Below are 22008 nucleotides of genomic sequence, written 5' to 3'. Positions count from 1 at the left end.
AGAGTCTGGCCCTGACAAGCGGGAGCCAGACTTAAGGGGTGGAGGCGGGTGTAATGAGGCAGTCTGGCTCCCCACCGCCTCAGAGGGGGACAAGCCCTGGTCTACCCACCCTACAGGAGTCCCCCAGAAGGGGGAGAAACCGGATGGTGACATGGCCAGAGCGCTGTGCCACTAACTAGACACCGAGAGAAAGGAGCCGTAATGGGTCTGCAGGCAGAGGCGAGGACAGGAGAGCTACCACCATCCAAGGGCACCTCTGCTGGGACTGAGCTAATTCCTGAAACACCCAGCAGGAGGTACCAGTGTGGTGAGTGACCCTGTGACAACTTATCTTTCAGTTTTAAAGTTAGTCTTTTAAAATGGAGACTTTTGATTGTGCTTTTTAGTTTGTACCAGCTCCACATTATTAAGACAAATTGACTTAAAAATCGACTTTTTAAAAAAGTATGTGCAGCATTGACATTTATTAGTAAGAACATGCAGTACATACCATGCACTGCAGTCCCCTTAAAAGGTGCTTTCATAAAACTAGAGGATGTGTTATTCACATATTTACCATCTTCTCTGTATTTACTTATTAATTACAATGGCAATTGAAAAGATTTAAGAGTCGGCACTGTATTGCGATCACACTCCAGCAGATGGCACACACAGAAAATGTATACATGCAACAGGAGCACTTTCAGTATTAACATACTGTCTACTGATTATTTTGGAGCTCAAATCCAACGGGCAAACCCTAAAGATTGTATTCAGTTATCACCCAGTCTTTTAGTGTGAGTGTGCACGAAGTGAGTGGGAATTTGTGTAGGAAGGAGTGAAAACTAAGTAAAGGTCTTAGTATTTAGGATGGATGAACTTGCTATATATGGGGATTCTCATTTCTCAGAGTGATATTGGGTACATCACTGAATATTTCAACAATCTGAAATGAAAGGTGTGCAGCAAATGTGTGCTATTTTTACTCTACAATAGGGTNCTCCCAACCTTCTGGGCTCCTAGAGCAGGGGACTGAGCCTGAGCCGAGACACGTACAATGCAGCTTTGCTCCAGGCCAAGCTGCATGATCCTGAGTAATATGACATGGGCCAGCTATGGGTGTTTCATTGCACTGGGGACGTAGCCTAATGTTATGTCTACACTGGGATTAACACACCCAGGGCACCTGTCACAAAGCCCGGGTCAGCAGACTCAGGCTTATGGGGCTTGGGCTGCAAAACTATAAAATTACAGGGTAGACATATGGGCTTGAGCCCAACCTCTGAGACCCAACGAGGGGTGAGGGTTTCTGAACTCAGGCTTCAGTGTGAACACAAATATCTGCACCACAGTTTTTAGCCTCTCAGCTTTAGCTCCAAGAGCCCAAGTCAGATGACACAGGCCAACCATGCTGCCATCTTTATCCCAGGAGAGATGGACTCTAAGGGTACATTCCCATTGCAACAGAAGCCCAGGTGTGGTGTGCTGTGCTCAAAGCAGCACCCTGGAAGCCCCATATTCACCACTCTCATATAATGATAACATGGTTTGTACAAAGTCTGCCTGGTGAGGTATCATTTCAAAAGTCTTGATCTGTTGAACATTAATATTGTGTTGGATTGTGTGTGCTCGCATTGGTTGGGAAGTTATGAAGTTTTTCTCTGTGTGTGTTACTGAGATATGTTATGAGGTTGGAAAATGCCCACCACCAGCCTCTCAGGTGCGATAATGGAGGAGCCAGACTCGCTGCTGGCCCATTGAAGGGAGCCACACTCCCAAGGATTATCCCAGGAACCGTGTACAATGCAGGCTTCTCTGAGATAGCACGGAGACAATGGACACTGCTTGACTCACATCGTATCAAAGGAGCTTCCTAGCAAGTTGGAAGAAACTATGAAAGGGGGGTAGAGACATTATGAATTGGCCTCTCTCCCCCACAACTCAATACCTGTAAACACATCTGGAGGACAAACCCTGAACTGAGATAAATCAGAAGAGACTAATAATAATAATATATTCAAATCAAAGTCCCCAAACTGAATAATATGGGTTTTTCAGCAGAAAATTTTCAGTTTGGGGGATTTTGTTTTCTCAGTCAGACTTTGCCAAGGGAAGCAGGGAGAAAATGTCTGAGTTGCCTTCTTCAGAACAGCTTGGCCTAGACACTAGCTCTGGTTCACTGTTCTGGCCTTGCTCAGGATGGGGGTATTTTAATTATTTGGGCAGGTCCCAGGGTGTTTGGGGGAGATTATGAGGATGTTACCTTTTGAGATTAAAAAATCTGGGATTTAGACATTTAATTTAAAGCAAGGGAGGGGGTCTGGGTTTCTGAGAAGGTTTTTGTTTGCAAGCAGCAACATTGTTGGGTCTGTTATTGTACCAAAGGGGGAGATGGTTGTCTATAAAGGAGGGGTGAAGACTAAATACATCCAATGAAGATGGGTTGTGAACCCATGCTTGTAGAGCACAATGGATTAGCAGTCCATTACCTTAACCACTTGGCCACCTCACCTGAGCTGTCAAGAAGGAGACAGGAGGAGAAATCTAAGTACAGCAGAGGCAGGGACACTAAGAAGTTTCTAAATACTAAGGAGAAGCAGGGGCTGAATGAGTTCCCCCCTCACATCTTGTGATGAGCTGTGGGAAAGACTTCAGGAACAGAATGTGTTTCCATAGACACACCTACTCTGCCTAGGTATGCAGCATGATGGAGCCACTTTCCCAAAAAGACCAGTTTCAGCTGGTGGTGGGTTACAAATCACTTTAGGATTGAATGGAATGAAATGTTATTATCCTTCCTGCATGAGTGAAGGGCAGCACAACATACCTAGTCTGTCCTGGTGGAGGGGTAGGTGGGTGAGGAATAGCTTTTATTGGACTGCAGAGAAGTGATTGAGAACATCATCCTAAAACAGTGGTCTCCAAACATTTCACACTGTGCCCTCTTATCCATTGCTGTGGACCCTCAGAAGCTGCAGTTAAGAACCGAGGCTGGGAGTGGGGCTATTGCTTGCTGGGGAGTGGGGGGCAGACAGGAGTAAGGGGGTTGAGGCCGAGCTAGGAGCCAGAAGCCTAGGCTCAGGGTAGGGTTGGGAAATAGCTGCGATAGAGTGGGGCTGAGTAGTGCTCCCTCCATGGGGGCTGGTTCAGGCCATGAGGTGCCCCCATGAATGTTCCTCTGTGTCCCCCTAGGAGTCATGCCCCACATTTTGGAGACCACTGAACCCTACTCACTAAGCAGGGGCTAGTGATGTCAAAGCCCAGGGAAAGGGAGAACAAGTGTGGGGCCCCAGACTGGAACCATTTGAAGGGGCTGCAGGAGAGGGGCAATGGCTGGTAGCACAGGGATTTAAGGGCAAAGGCGGCGGCAAGAGTTAGGGGTGAAGGAGGTGCAAGGACTGGGAATGCAGGAGCTAGCGGTAAAGGGGGAGTGGGGATCATCCAGGGGCAATGGGGAAGTGCCAAAGTACAAGCTTTGCCCAGGGCACCATTTTCCCTAATGCTAGTCTGAGCAAACAATTGGAAATGACCCTTCAGTGAGAACAGAACCATAGTGTAGAAAAGCCCCTTTGTTAAGTGGTTGCGGCTGAATGCTTAGGGCGATGGGTTAGAAAGCAATAGGCATCTTTCTGTGGAAGTTTGATTCTTGCGTGCTAGGTAAAGCTGGTGTGTGGTGTCTTCATGGCTGTACTTTCAATGTCTGATCACCCATGGTGCCACAGGAAGCCAAGGCTAGACATATTCAGAGGCTCTATGCCAGGGTTTCTCAAACTTCCTTTCACTTCAACCCCCTTCTGCCAAAAAAAAAAACTTATTACATGGCCCTGGAAAGAGGGACCAAGCCCCTCCACACTAGGCACAGGCAGGGGAGACTAAGCCTGAGCCCTGCCCCAGTTGAGGGAGGGCAAAACCAGAGCTTGAGGGATTCAGCTCTGAGTGGTGGGGCTCTGGCTTTTGGCTTCAGCCCCTGGCCTCAACAAGTCTAATGCCAGCCCTGGTAACCCCATTAAAAGAGGGTCACATCCCACTTTGGGGTCCTGATTCACAGTTTGAGAACCACTGCTCTATGCTGATGGGAGAGAGTTTTCCTGTGGCTATAGTTAATTCACTTCTCAAGAGGTGGCAGCTATGTCAGTGGGAGAAGGTATATCAGAGGGTGCGCAAGCTGTGGTGTTTACCATATTTAAGAAGTTTAATCAAACCCCATTTTTAAAACCACCTGTGGTCTGGGAATGGCAAAGGATCTTGGTGAAGCAGGGTCTGTCCTTCAAAGTCCTGGAGATCACAATTCAATACTCTTGTTGTCATGGGGGTATAGCTCAGTAGTAGAGTGCTTGCTTGCTAATCAAGTAGTCCTTGGTTCAAACCCAAGTGCCCTCTTATAACCTCCCCTTTCTCTTTCTTTTTAAAAGAAAAAGGAAAACATTTTCATTTCCATTCTCCATTATGTTCAGGAGCTCTACTATACGGGGGGTGCTTGATATGAATGTAAACACTCAACATTTCGCTGTCCAAATGCATAAAAACCTAGCAAACCTGTCCATCAGCTGAAATCACTTCCAATCCTCTAAGTGTCTAGTTTATGTTTTTATCGACTAAACAAAGGTATCATATGAATGTACATTTACAGATCCCTCTTCTCCACAGTTGTGCTGTGCAGAAGAACAAGAACCACATCCAGCTGGGGTTCAGGATTCTGATGAGCAAAGAGCCACCAAATGTTCTGAGGGCTGGAGAAAAATGCCTTCTAGTGAGCTATTAAAAGAGCTCAACCTGTTTAGCTTATCAAAAGAAGATTGAAAGATGACTTCATTGAAGTGTTGAAGGGCCTTAATGGAGAGAAAAGATTGGGTATTAAAGGGCTCTTTAATCTAGCAGAGAAAGGCATAACAAGCCCCAATGGCTGGAAGGTGAAAAGAAACAAATTCATATGACAAATAAGACACAAATATTCAACAGCCAGGATGATTCACCACAGGAGCAAACTACCAAGGAAAGTGGTGGATTTGCCATCTCCTGATGTCATTTAATGAAAACTAACGTGTTAGTTTCTGGAACGTGTTTGCCCAAAAGTAGCTATTGTGTCATATAGGAGGCCTGTGATATGCAGGGGGTCAGATTAGATGCTCTAATGGTCTCTTCTGGCCATAAAGTTGACTAATTTCTGAAAAACTTGCTGTAGCATTGGGAGCAGAGTCTGATGTGTTACTATCTAGCCGGCTTGCTTCCTAGAACGAACGCTCTTTGTGTGGGGTGATCCACAGGGAGTAGCTCAAACCTCCAAAGTGCCTGGGCAGGGGCAGGACATTTTAGCACAGCAAGGAGGTGTGGTAATGACATCACAAAAGCTTTTGCAGGACCTCAGACTATGGTCAAAGGTGTGGGAGGTGGTGACCTCACAGAGAGATGCTGACATAGCAGGCAGGACAGGGCGGATGGCCAGGGAACCTGAGAGCCTGTGGCTTTGCTTCAGCAATCTCCTTCTCCAGTCTCTCTTTGGACTGAGAGAGTATTCGGGTCACGTATTTGTAGCGCCAGGTCCTTGATCCTGTCTCTAGACTGGGCAATTTATGTCGATTCTGTGCTTAGCGAACTGCCTTGGCATACTCCTTGTTCACAACATCAGATACTGACAAAACTTATTCTTAAACGTTCATTACCTCTAGAAGTTAGATTCTTTTCTTTTTTTGCGGGGGGAGGAAATCCTGATTTTTAAAATTGGATAAGGGCTACGTTTAAACAGTCCTTGCTGGTTATTAGGATTCCCAGTGAACATGCTAAGTCATCCACTTTTGTGACTCTCCCAGTCCTAATCAACTGGAGGTGCCCGTGTAAAAAGTTAAGGAGCTCAGACAAGCCTACCAGAAAGACCAAAGAAGCAAACGGAAGGTTCCGGGGCACGGCCAAAAACATGCCGCTTCTAAAGGCTGAGCTGCATGCAATTCTAGGGGGGGTGCGCCACCAGTACCCCACCCTGTCCATGGATCTGTGTGGGGTGGTAATCCCAGCCATGGCTGAGGTTTCTGCGGACGGGGAAGATGAGGAGGAGGAAGAGGAAGGACGAAGCTTGCAGAGAGCAACACAGCAACTCCGTTCTGCACCAACAGCCAGGAGCTTTTAATCACCGACGGAATTACTCCAGCTCAAGCCATATCTCACAACAAATGAAGCCTGAAGGAACCTCTGGTGAGTGTACCTTTGTAAATTATAAAACATAGTTAAAAGCAAAGCATTTATTTTAATGATAATTTCGCCTTAGGACTTGGATGCTTTTGTGGCCAGTACGTTACTGAAAGCTGTTAATGTCTGGGGAATTGGAGCAGAAATCCTCACAGGGACAATCTCCATGAAGCTCTCTGGAGGTACTCCAAAGCCTTTGCAGAAGGTTCTGGGCGGCAGCCTTATTCGTCCTCCATGGTAGGACACTTGACCATCCATCATTTAGCAAGTAATCTGGTATCATTGCATGACAAGCCTGGCTGCATATGGTCCTGGGTTTGCTGGCATTCAGCAACATCCAGTCTTTATCCTCGCTGTTTATCCTCAGGAGAGTGATATCGTCATGGTAACCTGGCTGAAAATTCAGGAATTTAATTAAGGGGACAGAGATGGCCATTCTACTGGGCTGTTTGCCCTGTTGCTTAAAAGAAACCCTTCCTTGCAGTAGCCAAGGCAGGGGGAAATGGGGGGCAGGTATGGCATGAGCTTTCGCGTTTTGGCTGCAGGGATCTTCCCCTACCAGCCACGCGGTGAGGGAGGGGGGGTGTTTTAGCAGTGATCTTCCATGATACCAGCCCAAATGTGGGAGGAAGGTAAAAGCGTCATCCCAGAGAATGGTTGGATAGGGGGGTGGTTTCTGCTGCTGCAATGTTAAACAGGAAGAAGCGCTCAAACGGCTTGCTTGCTATTTGGTAAAGGAGGGGGACTGGATATATGAAGGCTGCAAGAAGCCGAAAGACAATGGCTTCCATGGCCGCATGGCAGGCCGAATTCTGCTGCCGGACCTGCATCTGTGAGATTCTAACATCAGAGCCGCAAGGCACTCAATAATTAAGATGCAAAATGCGACCTTGTAGTGAAATTCAGCATGTGCTATGTAGGTGAATAGTTGTGTTTCACCGTGAAAGAGTATAAACATTGTTCTGTAAAATGTATTTTTAAAAATACTTCTCTCCCTTTTTCCATCCCTCAATGCAGCTGCAAATTTTTCAAAGCCTCCCTACCCATCCGATAGGCTTTCTTTCTCAGATAAGGTGCGGCAGAAAAAAAAGACGCGAGACGAAATGTTCAGAAATCATGGAAAGTAACACTGCAATGAAAGAGCTTACTGATGAGTGGAAGGACGTGGTATAATTACAGGAAGATGCCAGTGAATGTGAGGACAGGAGGTATGCTCGGATGAGGAGGTGCAGCAGAAGATCGGTGTAGGCAGGAAGATAGCGTGGACAGGTATCAAATCGGGCTGCTGTGTGATCAAACTGACTGCTCCAGCATCTGGTGGAGCTTCAGGAACAGCAAAGCAGATCACAGAGTGCCGCTGCAGCCCGTGTTATAACCAGCCCTACGTCACTTGTTCCAATCCTCCTACCCAGATGTGTAAGAACGCGTGGGGGGAGGTCCGTGCACCCTCCACCTCCACCCCGTGGACAGCAACAACCAAAAGCTGTCATCATTTTGAAATTTTTTTAGTGGCCTTTTCCTTCCCTCCTATTCCTCCTCCCAAACACACGGGCTACCTGTCAGTTCTCTCCCTTTTTATAATGATTAATAAAGAATACATGATTTTAAAAGATAGTGACTTTAATTTCCTTAAGCCAGCTGTAATCGAAGGGGAAGTGGGTTTGTTTACAGGGAGAGTCCAACTCAAGGGGGGGAGGTTCATCAAGGGGAAACAACACACAGCAGCATCAACACCGTACCTAGCCCGTCATGAAACTTCATTTTCGAAAGCTTCTCTGATGCGCAAACACCGCTCTGGGTGCTCTTCTAATCCACACTTTTGTCTGACTGCGCGTAATCAGCGGCCAGGTGGATTTGCCTCACAGCCCCACGCCGACATAAAGGTCTCCCATTAACTCTACACCAGTATTGTGGAAGCACACAGCAAGCAGCAATAACAATGGCAATTGTTTGGCTGAGGTCTGAGCGAGTCCAGACTTTAAACGGCCAATCCACATCTACCACCATTCTGCACTTGCTCACTGTACGAACAGCTCCTACTAACTGCACCAGGCTGCCTGTGTATGGCGTCATGAGCATGGCATCAAGGGTAGCGCTGGGTCCCCAGAATAACTACTATTTCTGTCGGGAAGTAATTCCTTGCTGCAGCTTAAACAGAGTAATGTTCCTGAAGATGCGAGCGTCAATGAATGCCCGCCATCCATGTGGATGTTGTGAAACATCCCTTGTGATCCACCAGTGCTTGCAGCAACCATGGAAAAGTAATTCTTGCGGTTTACGTACTGGGTGCCTGGTGCTCCGGTGCCAAGACAGGGATATGGGTCATCTATCACCCCACCACAGTAGGGAATCCATTGCAGCAAAGCCATCCACACTATGACCTGCACATTTCCCAGATCACAACCTTTTGTAGGCAGAATTAATGATTGCTTTGGCTACTTGCATCACAGCAGACTCCCCACAGTAGATTCCCCACTCAAATGATTCCCGACTGACCAGTAGCTTGTCTGGTGTTGCAAGCTTCCAGGGCATTGCCACATCGCTTCTCAACCTGTGAGGGCTGCTCTCATCTTGGTATTCTGGCATTTCAGGGTACGCCTGTTCTACTGATCTATGGTTGCAAGCTTGCCAGAGTTGGCTATTGCCACTTTCGCTGAGGTCTCTAACTGTGAGGGCTGCTCTTCTCATCTTGGTATTATGGTTGGCGTTCAGGGCAGGGAAAGCAAGTCTCAAAAGCAGGGGAAAGCAAGTCACAAAGTTTCATGAAAGTGCCCTTACGCATGCGACAGTTTCGCAGCCACTGCGAATCGTCCCAAACCTGCAAAACTGTGTGGTCCCGCCAGTCTGTGCTTGTTTCCCGGGCCCAAAATTGGCGGTCAATGGCTAGAACCTGCCCCATTACCAGCAGGATCTCCAAAGTGCCTGGGCCCACGGTTTGAGAGAATTCTGTGTCCATGTCCTCATTACTCTCGTCGTCGCTCTGCCGTAGCCTCCTCGCCTGGCTTAACAGGTCCTGGTTCCGCATTGACTGCACAAGAATGCGCGAGGTGTTTACAACGTCCATGACTGCGGTGTTAATCTGAGCAGGTTCCATGCTTGCTGTGCTATGGCGTTTGCACAGTTCACCCAGGAAAAAAGGCGCGAAATGGTTGTCTGCTGCTTTCACAGAGGGAGGGGTGAGGCTGTACCCAGAACCAGTCGCGACAATGATTTTTGCCCCATCAGGCACTGGGATCTCAACCCAGAATTCCAAGGGACGGGGGAGACTGCGGGAACTATGGGACAGCTACGGGATAGCTATCCACAGTGCAACGCTCCGGAAATCGATGCTAGCCTCGGTACATGGATGTACACCACCGAATTAATGTGCTTAGTGTGGCCACGTGCACTCGACTTTATACAATCTGTTTTACAAAACCGGTTTATGTAAAATCGGAATAATCCCGTAGTGCAGACATACCCTAACACGATGAGCTCAAAAAAACAAAACAAAACAAACAAAAAATCCTAAACAGTCATTTTCAGAGCTCTGAGTTTTTTTCATACTATTGAAAAGCTTCAGCCACTGACACCAGTTCAGGTAGCACCCTTCTGTTTTTTTCACAACAGGGAACAGCCTCGCCAAAGCAAAGCCTCAAAAAATTGGGTACAAACTCATAAATGTTCCTCCCCACAGAAATCTTTAGTAAAAGGCAAAAGATTTATATGAACTGAAGAGAAAGCAGAGTACATAAAACAGGCGGCAGAGGCACTGGCGGGGCAACCGCATACGCTACCAAAAGTCAGAGTGACTACTCTCACAGCCCGCTAAACCGCAAGCTTTTAGAGGAAATGGAATTGAACCGATTGACAGCCCGAGTTAGATAATCGGAACCGGGGACACAGGGAGCAAAACCAGCCCCTTGTCCAGGGACTCGCTTCGCTGCGCGCAGTACACTGTGGGTATGCAAATAAGATGCTCCGGCCCTCTCTGGGGCTCAAAGGAGTCTTTTCTCTGGGCTGCCTCTGCTCCTTCCCCAGCTGGGAAGAGATTGGGATGCGGCGGGGGTGGGAAAGCTGCTTTCCTGAGACAGTCCCACTGATGCCCAGGCGCATGGAGGACGGAGCCCGGACGAGAAGCCAGAGGGCACTTGGCCCACAGCTAAAATTCGGAGCAAAAGCACACACTTTGCAAAGTAACAGGAGCTGGAATCTCGGACATGAGATCCTATCTGCGGGCCAGAGTGCGACCCCGCGTTGTAACTGCTGCTTGGTCTGCCTCTGCTGCAAAGTAGCTCGCCTCAGATCCTTGGGGTTCGCTGAGCTGCAGCTCACCTTAATACATGGGAACAGCTTAAAATCATGGAATATCAGGGTTGGAAGGGACCTCAGGAGGTCATCTAGTCCAACCCAATCCCCAACTAAATCATCCCAGCCAGGGCTTTTTCAAGCCTGACCTTAAAAACCTCTAAGGAAGAAGATTCCACCACCTCACTAGGGAACCCAATCCAGTGCTTCACCAACCTCCTAGTGAAAAAAGTTTTCCTAATATCCAACCTAAACCTTTCCCGCCGCAACTTGGGACCATTGCTCCTTGTTCTGTCATCTGCTACCACTGAGAACAGTCTAGATCCATCCTCTTTGGAACCCTCTTTCAGGTAGTTGAAAGCAGCTATCAAATCCCCCCTCATTCTTCTCTTCTGCAGACTAAACAATCCCAGTTCCCTCAGCCTCTCCTCATAAGTCATGTCTTCCAGCCCCCTAATCATTTTTGTTGCCCTCGTTCGTGAAGACGGGGTGGTGGAAAGCATTGAGTACCTTAGCTTTTTCCACGTCCTCTGTCACTAGGTTGCCTCCCTCATTCAGTCAGGGGCCACACTTTCCTTGACTTTCTTCTTGTTGCTAAGAGACCTGAAGAAACCCTTCTCTTGTTACTCTTAACATCTCTTGCTAGCGGCAACGCAAGCGTGAGTTGCCTTCCTGATCTCACTCCTGCCTGCCTGAGCAATATTTTTAGACTCCTCCCTGGTCATTTGTGCAGTCTTCCGCTTCTTCAAAGGGCGCTGCCTGCCAGTGCACTCAGCCTCACTTGGCAGGTAACAAAAGGATCGAGTGGCCTTCCAGTTTCTGGAGAGTGGCTGTCAACACCCGACCTTCTGCACTGAGGAGAACTGACGGGAGACAAGGCAAGGGAGGTGGTTCTTGTATTGGACCAACTTCCGGTGGGAGAGAGAGAAGCAAAATGCAAGCTGCACTCTTTCCCAGCAGCAGGCGGTCCATGTCGTCTCTCTGATAGCCTGGATGCCTGGGACGGGACCCGGCTACAACTCCAGGGCACGCAAGAGCCCTGGGCCGGGCAGGCAGGGGAGGGGCCGAGCGGAGGGCGGAGCCGCGTGAGCGTGCATGCAGACCTGTGTGCGAGCAGAGCATTGTGGGAGCGGAGGCAGGCTGCCCAGCAGGGCCCGCCTTTGGCGCCGGGACTGGGCGTGGAGAAGGAGGGCCTCGGGACGCGGCGGGGCAGCTGTCGGCAGTAGCCGGTGTGGGCGAGGCCGGGGGTCGGGGCGCGGCCGTCCGCCCCGTGTCTTATAAGTCTGGGGAGAGGGAGGGCGGGCAGCAGCTGGGCGAGAGGAGCTCATACTTACCTGGCAGGGGAGATACCGTGATCAGGAAGGTGGTTTCCCAGGGTGAGGCTCGTCCATTGCACTGCGGGTGTGCTGACCCCTGCGATTTCCCCAAATGCGGGAAACTCGACTGCATAATTTGTGGTAGTGGGGGACTGCGTTCGCGCTCTCCCCTGCGATTGTTGAAAAGACAGCAAGATAAATGCCCTGGGGGAGTGCTGGCTAGTAGGCTGGGTGCATGGTCCAGCGTGCAGCTGTGGGGTTGCTTTTGGCAAAAGCAAAAAGCAGTTTTTCCCTCGTGTCTTTGTGACTGCTCTTTTCTGCAGGCCCTGGAGTTCTTGTACCTTTCTCTTTGCCCCTGATGATGGGCCAAGGAGAAAAAGTTCAGCTCTGAAACTTTACCTGTGCTTTCTTGACCTCCCTGGTCTCTGCAGCTGATGTGCTCTCTAGTCTGCTTTGGGGGGGGCGGGGGCTTGGACCAATGTCTTCTTTTGCTCTAAGGGAGCTGCCTGCTTGCGCCTGCCTGCCTGCCTGCTCTGCTTCTTTGCCTGCTTGTAGCTTCTTGCCCGGCCTCTTGGGCTTCCTCCTTTGACGGAGGACGGCCTGCCCAAAACGCCTGTCCTGCCGGTCCCCTCTTCCAACAGGCAGCCTCGCCCCCTGCCCTGGGGCCGCCTTGGTTTTGCTGTCTGTTCCTGTCTTTTGGTGGCCACCCTGTCTGTGCTCCGGAGACTAGGCTGTCACAACCCTGTGCGGGAGGAGGTCTTTCCATCGCTTTAGGCCCACCGCCTCCCAAATGCCCTGAGCTACGCTGGGGTTAGGGCGGCGTGGCCGCGTCGCCCAGGAGCGGGTTTCCCTTTTGCGCATCCCTGACAGACAGAGCTGTTTTGACTTCACTGTTCAGGACGCTCCAACCCTCGGGCCTGGTCTGCACGGGGAACGTAAATCGGCGCGGCTACATCAGTCCGCGCTTGGTGGAAGAATTCTTCCTCCACCTAGCTCCGCCTTTCGGGAGGTGGATGGCCTGCACCAACGAGGGAACCCTCTCCAGGACCCTTCTCCGGGAACAGTGCCCTTCCGTTTGGGGAGATCATGCTGCTTCAGAAAGAGCAATAGTTTAACTGGGTTTCTCTGTGACAAGGCTGACTTTCTCTTGCTTCCCTCGTGGCTCCTTATAGCAGTTGTGTTCTGAAACCTTTAGGGTTCGACTTCATTTCGGATGAAATCTTGCTGTAACTTTATTCTAATTTTGAATGAGTAAGTAGACCTGAGCTTTTTGGGCTGTTAGTGGAGGATTCTTGAAAAACCTGGGATTCCACTTTCTGCTTGCTTCCATTACATTTCCTCTGAAAGCCCACTCAGAGCCTCCACGTCCCCAGAAACTCTCTCAAACATGCAGTCCTCAGGCATACAGAAGATGCTTACACTTTCACTCCACACCAGTCCAGTTCCTTGCTGTTTCCTGTCTAACCGCTGCACACATATGGCATCCCTCCCTACCCGGAGCTGCTTCCCGGCTTTTGCGCTCAGGACAGGAAAACGAGAATGGAGAGGTAAGCTGTGCAGGGAACGCTTCCTCAGCTTGCACTCCACTCCCCAAGGGCCTTTCGGGGTCTTCTACGGACTTCAGGGTTCATTTGATTTCCAAGGTTTATGGTCTCATTAAGTAGCCATCTCTCCTAATGCAGGGATCCTACGTGTCAGACCAAAGATCGATGGCCCAAAAGAGCTAAGAAACAGAAATAAAGCTGAGCGCTAGGCGTTACGTTCAGATGAGCGTCCAGAATCTGACTGTGCCCTGGCATGTTCAACGCTGCCGAAAAGACGGAGCTCGTCAGGTCCCTCTGCTAGCACCCAGATCTGGTGTCTAGTCACTCTGCTGGAAGTAAGGAAAAGGAAATGCATAAAGCAGTCAGGCAATGGCAAGGAAATGAAGAGGTTTCTCGAACGGGTCCTGTCTGATTTACCATCTTCCCAGCGACCCGTCAAAGTCAAAGACCTAGCCCAGCACCCTGTCTTCTGACAGCGGCCAACGCCAGGTGCCCCAGAGGGAATGACCAGAGCAGGGAATCATCAAGTGCTCCATCCCCTGTCGCCCATGCCCAGCTTCTGGCAAACAGGGGTTAGCGAGAGATACCGCTGGCGAAGCGCCATAGATGGACCTAGCCTCCATGAATTTATCTAGTGCGTTTTTCAACCCTGTTATCGTCTTGGCCTTCGCGACATCCTCTGGCTAAGCGTTCCACAGGTTGACTGTGTGGTGCGTGAAGAAATACTTCCTTCTGTTTCTTTTAAAGCTGCTGCCTATGAATGTCATGTGGTGACCCCTAGTGCGTGCGTTATGAGAAGGAGTAAATAACTCTTCCTTATTTACTTTCGCCACACCGCTCATGGTTTTGCAGACCGCCGTCGTATCCCCCTTTAGTCGTCTCTTTTCCAAGATGAAAAGTCCCAATCTTATTAATCTCTCTTAGACGGAAGCTGTCCAGATCCCCTCATCGTCTTTGTTGTCCTTTTCTGAATCTTTCCCATTCCAATGTAGCTTTTTTGAGATTGGGCGACCGCATCCGCGCGCAGTGTTCAAGATGTGGCGTACCATGGATTGATATTGAGGCGCTAGGATAGTTTCTGTCTTCTTACCTATCCCTTTCGTAATGATTCCCAACACTCCGCTGCACATTGAGTGGATGTTTTCAGAGAACTGTCCACAACGACTCCCAGCTCTCTTTCTCCAGTGGTAACAGCTAATTTAGACCCATCGTTTTATGGGAGAGTCGGGATTATGTCTTCCAATGTGCATTACTTTGCACTTAACAGCACCGACGTTCATCTGCCATTTGGTTGTCCCGTCACCCAGTTTGTGAGATCTCTTTGTGGCTCTTCGCAGTCTGCCTGGGGCTTAACTATCTCGAGCAATTTTCTATCATCGGCACATTTTGCCACCTCACTGTTTACCCCTTTCCCCAGATCATTTAGGAATAAGTTGAACAGTACTGCTCCCAGGACAGACACCTGGGGATAAGAAGGGAAGATCCTCTTCTGACACCAGCAGACCAGGTGCAGCTCATGCCAAGGCCCCTAGGCCTTACTGAAACGTGACAAAGGCATGGCTGGAAACTTGTCTTGCTCACCTGTTTGTGTTCTTAAAGAGGCATTAGAGTTATAAAAAATGTGTTAGAGTTTATGACAAGCTCGGGAGTTGCTGCATGCATTTTTCTCACCTATAATAGCCGCAGCCCATGTAGTAAGGTGCCACATAAGCGTTGGCACGAAAGCTGTCAACCCCTTGCTGCCACCCGTCAGGAGAGAAGCATTACCAAGTGTGAAACGCTGCTTTACCAGAAGAAGCGTCATCTCCTTTCCAGCAAGAGAAGGCCCTGACTGAGACATCAGACAAGCCACTGTGGATCATCCGTGGACAAAAGACTTGGTTGGTTGCTCCCCCTCACACAGCCACGAGGAGGCAGAGACCTGCACAAACACTTGCCCCATCAGCTTGAGCTCTGGGGGAATGGAATAAAAATCCCTGTCAGGAAGAAACTCTTGTCCCACCCCCACCCCCACCCCCACCCGCTGTTGCTCGGACTTCAGGAGACGGCACGCCTTCTAAGCATAAGCAAGGGATCCCGGCTGTTTGGCTAGGGTTAGCCCTAAAGGACGTACAGAGTTTGCGTGTTACAGCAGCTTCTACCACACCTGGGTGGCAAGACAGAGTCAGGGTGCCCAAGGGGGCTGACTGTGACTCCATGTTAAGGCTATTCTAGTGCCTGAGGAGATCACACTTGATACTTGGTGGGTGAGACAAAGTGTGGAACACACAACCCTGAGGACCCCACTGCCTGCCAGCCCCAGGCGCCGGGGGCTCCTGCTCTCTGGGCTCTGGCTGCACTAGAAAGGTAAGTCTCTAGCTTGCCTGGTTCAGAAAACCGGAAGGGAAAGACAGAGGACCCACATTAGGTTTTATTTTAAGAAACGAATCCTCACGATTTGTAAGCCACTGTGGTGATTTTGGGGATTTTCCAATAGTGAGGGTGGCAATAATGAGAGGTTAAGGGTTATTATTTGGCGTTTAGATTACAGTGGGTTTGGGGGAAAAAATCAGGATTGGGGCCCCTGTGTGCCGGGGGCAGCACGACACCTAGTGCCTTGTCTCGATCTTACCAACCAAGATACATAGAACGTAGGTCGGGTGGGGAGAAGTCTGTGTAACTCCTGCAGTTGTTGATATACACGTCATCTCAAATATTACCAAGCCCCCACCCCAAGAAAAACACAACCGAAAAAACAACCATCTCCCCAACAGAGCCAGAGTCTGGGAAGCATTCCTCCCTCATACTGTTGAAAAGACTCACAGCAGAAAGATGGAGTCCAGCTTCTTACATACTTCTCTAGCCAGACAAAGAAGAACCTCTCACATCTGCAGACTCACAAAACACTTCCAAGAAACCGTACCTCTATTGTGTTTATCGGAAAGAAACCAAAGCCGTAAAGACACCATATTTTTCTGCTATTTCAAAAAAAATCTGCTTGAAAGAAAGATCATCACAGCTCAACTCTTTTCTGTTTTTCTAACCAGAAGGTGCTCCCCTAAGGGAGATACACCATCCCTGGAGACACTGCAATACCAGGTCCATGCATGGGGCAGACAAAGCAAGCTTCTGCTCTAACCCCCCTCATTTCCACAAAAAAAAAAAAAGCTAATGGACAGTCCTCACATCAAGGACATAGCAGGCATGAAACTGAGGAAACACCACGCTATGCTTTGATCGTCCTTCCAGGGAGCAGACAAGCAAGGCTGACACCCTGCCACCACGCACCACCCCTGCGCCCACCCATTTCTGCCTCACCAGGACGAGCTCCCAGACACGCAACAAAGACCATAACTAGGGAACTCTACAAGTGAGACTCACTTCCCCGAAATGACTCCAGTGGAGGAATTTAAAGCAAGAAGCCTTAGCACACAATTCTGTTCAAAGACAGACAAGTCTTGCAGACGCCTTCCTCTCGCTGGTTTCCCCTCTATACTCCGAATTTCCATAAAGCCACCCGCTGACCTGTGACTACCAATCTCTCACCGTTAACTCTTACAGCAAAGCAGGGCAAAGAAAGCCTAGGCAAGCCCTATTCCGCAGCCCCGATGCTCTTTTCTGCTCCTCCCACACAACTATCTCCAACATACAGTCAATGGCGTCAAAGCATTCTCGCTATTTGGGGCATTGGTGCCCCTTAGTCCCTCTGAGGTGATCGGCTGGTTCCTTCTGGCTTGAACGCTAGGATCTGACTCAAAGGCCACAATCTTCCTCCTCTTCTGCTCCTAAGAACTATCCCTCATCTGGGCAAAACGTTTGAAAACACTGGTGTTTCCCCAACAGGAAAGGGATGGACAATTTCTCTTCTGTGGGGAGACGAGGGAAACCATGCAATCACCTTCTGGAAGGTATATTAAGGAGGACGGCGTAAGAACCCTCACGGACTAGATTAAGAGAGCAGCTCTTTAACTGACCTTTCAACAATGACAAACTAAACTCTGCAAGAGCAGCCTTTCAGCTCAGGGGCCCAATAAGAAGCTGTTGCCAATAACTAACCGAAGAGTCACAAATGACTCCAAACCATACACTCTTAGGACAACCAAACGTTAACGCAAACGACACGCACTTATTTGCTGCTCTTCAACCGTGATAACCAAAAAGTCAGGAAACCAAAGAGCCAGCGGAAGACCCTCACAAAACAGTCCCTGCTAGCTAGGAAGCCATCTCACTAACAGGATGGCTGCCTTTTTCCAGTCATCCGGGACCTCCCCCGATCGCCATGAGTTTTCAAAGATAATAGCCAATGGCCCTGCAATTACACCCGCCAACTCCTTTAGCACCCTCGGATGCAGCGCATCCAGCCCCATGGATTCGTGCTCGTCCAGCTTTTCTAAATAGTCCCGAACCACTTCTTTCTCCACACGGGGCTGGTCACCTCCTCTCCATGCTGTGCTGCCCAGTGCAGCAGTCTGGGAGCTGATTTTCTCTCCTCCTTTGTCAGTTACGTCATTTGCATTAACACAGAGGCTTTCTGGCTTGGTTTTGGATCCAAAGCCATCAGCAGCTCAGAGACTCTGTCTTAAAAGGGACACAATCAACTTCCACCCGAGTTCTGATTTCTTTTCACTTTCAACTCCTGCTTCCAAAACACACAGCGAGCTGAAAAAGAAAAAAACAACATATTGTTTCTCCCTTTAGAGCCCTAAGAAGGCACCTTAGAGACATGCCACAAGTACTCCGGTTCTTTTTGCAGCTGCAGACTAACACAGCTGCTACTCTGAAACCTGTAATTAAGAAGCATGTTTTGTTTGCATTTCTTTTACCCCTTCTAAAATATACAGTGCACATGTCCTGGGGGAAATGCACATTCCTTCCATAGTTTAACTTCTATAACATTATATTAGCCATGGCAATTCTTACATGAGCTGTAACTTTCTTTTGTGCTCACAGAGTTTTCATGTATCTTTATAAAAGTGACAGTCTGATTACTCAGCACTACCTTCCCTGATGAGACATGAGACAGGCCAAGAGCTTTGCGCAGTCAATAGGGAAGTTGGAGGGAGGCGTCTTCGAGACGGCGTGTCTTGTCCCTTTCTCCCCTGTGGCTTGGGCAGAGGTGGGAAGGGAGCAAAATGTTCCTGGCTCAAGGTTTTGCACTTGAGGATTAAGACTAGCCCCTGGGTTACTGTATTGCATCCAGCCCGCTTTTCAGGCCATCAGTTGGGAGTGGTTTTGGGGCTCTCAGCAGGCCTTAAGGAGTACAGAAGTAGCACAACTCATCCCCATCCCAGGGTGGGCTCAAACCACCATCCTTTCAGTTAATAGCTGAATGCACTGACCTATTGCACCACACAGATACAAGTTGACTATTATCAAGGCTAATGCCTAGCCAGTGCTAGTGCTCACAAGGCGCTAGTGTGGATGCTGGAGCCTGGGTGCTGGATGCTATATGCAAAATTCCAGCAGAGTGGCGCAGTGGAAGCGTGCTGGGCCTATAACCTGGAAGTTGATAGCTCAAAATCATCCTCTGCTAAAGATGTTTTGTCTCTTTTTGCTCTGGGCTTTCAAGCGAGGCAGGGACCAGCAGAGCATCAAGAGCCTAGGCTATGAAGCAAGAGGTGGCTGAGGCATTGGCCTACCAGGGAGCTCCCTGGCACCTCTGGCTGCCTGGGCTGAAGGCAAGAGGCAGGCCTGGGTGTGACGAGGGCCTCCTGTCCTGGAATGAGGCTGCAGTGCTTCCTGGTCCCCTTTTCCCACCCACACCGGCAGGCGGCTGCTGCGGGAGAACATGAGGGAGGCTCTCGGGGCGCTAGGCAGCGCTATGTGGCTGTCAGCGGAAAGAGCTGAGACTCCCGACTCAACCTGCCATTGACTGGCATGGCTCTGCGCGCCGTCAGCCAGGGTGGACCAGGCTGCGGACGTGACTCAGGCTTGGGCCGCATGGCCGCGCTTTCTTGACAAGTCAAGAGGCAGGCCAAGAGCTTTGCCCAGCCAAAAGAGAAGTGTGAAGGAGGCGTCTTCGAGCCGACGTGTCTCGTCCGCTTGGGTGGAGGTGGGAAGGGAGTGAATGTGCCTAGCTGAAGATTTTGCACTTGGATTAGCATAAGTCCCCGGCGTGGCTGCTCTGAGACAGGCTTCTGAGTGACATCCAGTGCTTCGACCAGAGACACCAGAAGTGACAGCTGGATCCCAGCCTGGCCCAGAGCGGTTTGTGTTAAAAGGCCCCATCGTTGCAGTGGACGCATGCCAAGGATAGTAGTTGGCTTAGCCTGGTAACCTAATGGATGCGACCACCCCACTGAACACCCCCATCCCAGGGCAGTCCCATCCGAGAGCCTGAGAACCAGGATCCATGGAGGGATGTTCCCCTGCTGCCCTGACAGGTGGGCTCTGCAGATGCTGGTAGAGGGCAGCAGGAGGGGAGGTTGCACTAGCACTGCCTGGGCTGTATCTGCACCAAGGATAAATGGAGGGGGTCACGCAGCCTGTGCCTGACACTCCACAGTGCTACATTCATGCCGAGCACAAGTCAAATGCTGCACCAAGGGTGGTGAGTTCCCTGTGAATTCCCGTGTGAGCACACAGTGCCACTGTCCTCCACACACACTGTGCGCACACACACACAGTGCCTCTGTCCTCCACACACTGCGCGCACACACACACAGTGCCTCTGTCCTCCACACATACTGCACGCACACACACACAGTGCCATTGTCCTCCACACACACTGCGCGCACACACACACACTGCCACTGTCCTCCACACACACTGCACGCACACACACACACTGCCCTGTCCTCAACACACACTGCACATACACAGTGCCACTGTTCTACACAAACAGTGCCTCTGTCCTCCATACACACTGCACCTACACACACACACACACACTGCCTCTGTCCTCCATACATACTGTACATACATACCACGCATACACACACACAGTGCCCCTGTCCACCACACATACTGCACACACACAGCGCCCCTGTCCACCACACACACTGCACACATACACACACGCATACACACACACACCGTGCATGCTGTGCACACATCAACTGCAACAAAAGAGATACAAACTGCACACTGTGGAGACGGCTGGTTTGTTTCCAGGTTGCTTTTATTTCCAAAGGTACTGAAGTGTGATCTCTCTTCTTTTTCCATCAGCAGAAACGCAATGGAGGAGAATCTCACGTCCCTGAGCTGCCAGATGACAGTGGCAGGGAAAAATGCAGAGCACTGAAATTTTAAAACACTCATAAATAATGTCATCCTGTGGGGTTGGGGTGTCCAGGAGGACCCAAGGGAAGGGACTAGGGGAATTAGGGGGAGAGGAGGGTGGGGTTACCAGGGTGCATTGTGGGATTGGGAGATTTAGAGACCCCAGAGAGGACGGGCAGGTTGCAGGGCCCCACGGTGGCTGAAAAGGGAAACCTGGCAGGTTTGGGGGTAGCAGAGATTGGAGATGAGGAACTTCACACTCTGGGGATGGACTGGGGTGATGGGGCCCAGCAATGGAGAAATGGGTTGGAGGCAATTAGGGGCAGGGCGCTGAGGAAGGGGTGCTGAGGACAGGGAGGAGGAGGAGCTCAGGGGCAGGGTGCTGAGGATGCAGGGAAGAGGTCATGGGCAGAAGGAGGTGAGGGCAGGGTGCTGGTGTCTGAGTCCTACAGGGAGGGGGCTGCAGGATTTTTGAGGTCCTGCCCCTACTCACTCACTCCACCCACCCCCAGTGCCCATTCTCCAAATCCCCCCCACTTCCTCAAGCAGCACGTTCCCCCTCTCCCGCAACCATCTAGACTAAACCTCACTTCCCTCCCAGAGCTGGGGAGAGAACCCAGCCCCCCACCCCCACTCATCCCCATTTCCCTCCCAGAGCAGGGGCTAGAACCCAGGAGTCCTGGCTCCCAGCCCCACTTTGTGCAGAGGTACCTTCCTGTATACAACACTCCTTCCCACAGGGGTATCTCAAATGTACAGTCATCAGGCACACATAAGATAGTGTCACCCCATACCAGTCCAGTTCCTGGCTGATTCTTGTCTAACCACTGCACACCTATGGTATAACCCTACCCTGAGCTGATTGCTGACTTCTGGGCTGTATGTGTGTCTATGGCACAATAGGTCAGTGCATTTAGCTGTTAACTACAAGGTTGGTGGTTTGAACTTACCCAGGGATGGCTGTAAGTCTGTGCTACTTCCTTGCTCCTTGAAACCAAAGCCTCCCTTTGCTGCCTCAGTGCTTTCAGCTGGTAGCCCAAAGAGCAGGGTGGGTGTGACTCAGACACCCATCTCCCAGCAGCCTTGCGGAGGTTCCAGCATAATCCTCAAGGCCTTAATCTCACCACCATAGCCCAGGCTCAGATTCAGGGGATCAGGGCTGGCTCTAGGTTTTTTGTCGCCGCAAGCAAAAAAGATGTTGACTGCCCCCTGTCCCAGCCCTGGGCTCCCCCCCACACACCCCCTGCCACCCCAGTGCTGGGCTTCCCCCTTTCCCCCCCACCCCACTGCTGCCACAGCCCTGGGGTCCCCCTGTCACGGAGTCCCCGGGCGATGCTCTGGAACAGCTCCCCACAAAGCCAGGCAGGACTTTGGGGAGCCTCCTCTCCCTTGAAGCAGACTTGTTCAGGGCAAGAAGCTCACACGGCTTCACCTCCTGGGTCTCTCCTTGGAGCATTCAGCATCCTCTGCCCCTCCGTGTGCTTCCCACAGCAAGCCCACCC

General features: G+C 50.4%; 3 non-coding genes across 3 annotated transcripts; 2 read left to right on the top strand and 1 right to left on the bottom strand.

Moving 5' to 3' along the window:
- The first annotated feature begins 4287 nt into the window (after positions 1 to 4287).
- TRNAS-GCU (transfer RNA serine (anticodon GCU)) lies at positions 4288 to 4359 on the top strand. Its single transcript has one exon. It is a non-coding gene; the product is annotated as a tRNA-Ser (tRNA).
- Positions 4360 to 9773: 5414 nt separating this feature from the next.
- LOC116829832 (U5 spliceosomal RNA) lies at positions 9774 to 9889 on the bottom strand. Its single transcript, XR_004374825.1, has one exon. It is a non-coding gene; the product is annotated as a U5 spliceosomal RNA (small nuclear RNA).
- Positions 9890 to 11772: 1883 nt separating this feature from the next.
- Positions 11773 to 11935, top strand: LOC116829831 (U1 spliceosomal RNA). The gene has a single exon (XR_004374824.1). It is a non-coding gene; the product is annotated as a U1 spliceosomal RNA (small nuclear RNA).
- The last annotated feature ends 10073 nt before the right edge of the window (positions 11936 to 22008 follow it).

The sequence above is a fragment of the Chelonoidis abingdonii genome, chromosome 11, assembly GCF_003597395.2.
Source record: "Chelonoidis abingdonii isolate Lonesome George chromosome 11, CheloAbing_2.0, whole genome shotgun sequence".
Classification (NCBI taxonomy): domain Eukaryota; kingdom Metazoa; phylum Chordata; order Testudines; family Testudinidae; genus Chelonoidis; species Chelonoidis abingdonii.
This window is presented reverse-complemented; position numbering and strand designations above follow the sequence as displayed.